Source organism: Galeopterus variegatus, unplaced genomic scaffold (genome assembly GCF_000696425.1).
Source record: "Galeopterus variegatus unplaced genomic scaffold, G_variegatus-3.0.2 Scaffold6795, whole genome shotgun sequence".
NCBI lineage: Eukaryota > Metazoa > Chordata > Mammalia > Dermoptera > Cynocephalidae > Galeopterus > Galeopterus variegatus.
Window position 1 is genome coordinate 36169 of NW_007732906.1, and position 2429 is coordinate 38597.

The following is a 2429-nucleotide window of genomic DNA, read 5'->3' on the forward strand; positions in this document are numbered from 1 at the left end:
TTTTTTGTGTTTGATTTAGGAATTTCTTCTATTAGTCAGTAACTAAGCCTCGGTATTTCCTTCCAAGGCACAGTACCGGTCCGGGGACCGGCAACGGGATCGCAAACCTCGGGGTCGCTCCCGCGCCTTGCTCAGCCAGTGAGCGGGAACCGGTCTGTATGTGGGATCCGAACCCTCGGGCGGGAGCGCCGCCGCGCTTCCCAAGTGGCGCACTTATCCAGTGCGCCACCGGGCCAGCCCCGAGATGTATTTCTTGTAAGCCATATGTAGTTGAGTTTTCTCTGTGCAGTATTTAGTCCATTTACATTTAATGTATTTACTGCTATATTTGGGTTTATGTCCTCTATTTATTATTTTTTTGTCTCACTTGTTATTTGTTCCTTTTCTCTTCTTTCCTGTCTCTTTTTGAAAGAATATTTAATTATTAAATTTTTTCATTGATTAGCTTTTTAGATATATATCTTTCATTTTTCTTGTCTTTAAATATTTTTTTGAGTTCTATTATTACCTTAAAGAGTACAGCATTCTTAAATTATTATATTCTATCTTAAAATTAAACTTTTTCCATTTCTTTGACAATGCAAGGACTTTATAATATTTTAATTTCATTTATCTACTTTAATCTTCTATATTTTGTTATCTAATTCTGCATATTTTAAGTTCTAAAAGCATTATTAGTATTATGTTAAAGAATCAATATTTATTCACATGTGCCAATATATTTGCCTTTTCTGGTCCTCTTCAGTCTTTCCTGCTTTTTGTTTGTTTATTTGTTTGCTCCTATATAATATTGTTTTTCTTTAGTGTTAAGAACTCCCATTAATATTCCATCTAGTACCAGTATACTAAAAGCAAATTTTTCAGTTTTTATTTGTCTGGAAACCTGTGTTTTGCTTTTAGTTTTGAATAATGATTTCACTGAATATTGAATGCTATATTGACAATTAATTTCTTTTAATAGCTTAAAGATATTATTCCATTTTCTTCTAGGTTTCATAGTTATAAATATTCATGTTGCCTCTTTGAAAATGGTGTGCCAATTTCTCTCTGGCTGCTTTTTAAATTCTCCCTTTCTTGCTTTCTCTCATTTTTATAGTTTTTTTCTTCTTAGCAGTTTTACCAGAAAATATCCAAGTGTGTTTTCCTGGTATTTCCACTGTTTGAGGTTTTTAGATCTTCAATCCATGGTTTGATATTTTTCTATCACTTTTGGAAAATTCTCAGTTAAAATCTCTTCATATATTGCTTCTTCATTCTCTTCACTGTTCTATAGGATTCCACTTATATATATTTTTGTCATTTTTATTGTCTCCCATGCATCTTTTATTTATTTTTTAACCTATGATTTAATCATTATATTTCAGAATGAGGCACTAAAAATCTGACTTGCTCATTGCTGGGATGTCAACAGAAGGGTCAGATTCTAGGGTGATTAAGTGGAGATCCAGCCATTTTATAGAAGTACTAAAAGTCAATGGTAGAGGGCCGGCCCGGTGGCGCACTGCTACAGTGCGCTGCTTGGGAGCGCGGCGGTGCTACCGCCANAAAAAGTCAATGGTAGAGAAGCAAAGTCAATAGCTTTTCTCTTGGACTGATCGATTACTCTGATAATAACTCAACAGTTTCCTGCTCTGGTGTATAATTCTGGTACAAGATTCCTGAGATCAGAGCATCATTTAGTATGCAGACTTTCATTTAGGTCTCCTGTTTTCAGTAGATTCCTCAACCAAAACTAACATCTATAAGATTGGACTTCTCCACGAAGTAACTCTTCAGTCTTAAGCCAATGTGTAGCAAGAGCAGACTCCCAGATGTATTGTCTAAAATAGAATATCCAGTGGTAAAACTGCTTCTTAAATTTCCAACCAAGTTTTCTGCCTTCCTTATTGTTTTTAATGCTTGCTTGATACTTTCAGGAGTATTTGATGGGTCCCTACCTGCAGTCTTAGACTTTTCAGTTTCCAAAATTACCTCTCACTCACTTTTCTTTGTTCTTAAGAGTTTATGGATTTAAATCTTTCCTTGTGATGTTTAGAAAAGAACTTGAGATAAATAACATAATCAGTTAATCATTTTTAATAGTAAGTACCAGGAACATTGTTCTCTATTTTATCATTCTTGCTGATTTATTCTTACTGCTTATTGTTTTGTATGATTTTTGGTGACTCTTGGTTGATAATGGAGGTAGCTCAGAGCAAATCATAAATTTGCCATGACTACCCTAATAATATATTCTTACTCTAATTTTAGGTCAGAGTGTAATTCATGTTAGTTAACACAGTGCTGATTGAATATAGAACAAAATATAAGCCTGTTTTTCCTTTAATTCTAAAATATAAAGTAGAAATAAAAATGTGAAAATATTGCTCATTCTAAACTAAAATTTACATATAGTTGTCATAGTCTGTGTAAGCCAAATATTACATTGA

General features: G+C 33.6%; 1 protein-coding gene across 1 annotated transcript in view; it reads left to right on the forward strand.

Moving 5' to 3' along the window:
- Positions 1-2429, forward strand: part of SLC27A6 (solute carrier family 27 (fatty acid transporter), member 6) — a gene marked incomplete at its 5' end in the record, with an annotated part of 62338 nt that overhangs the window by 28255 nt on the left and 31654 nt on the right. The gene's annotated exons all lie outside the window — the stretch shown is intronic.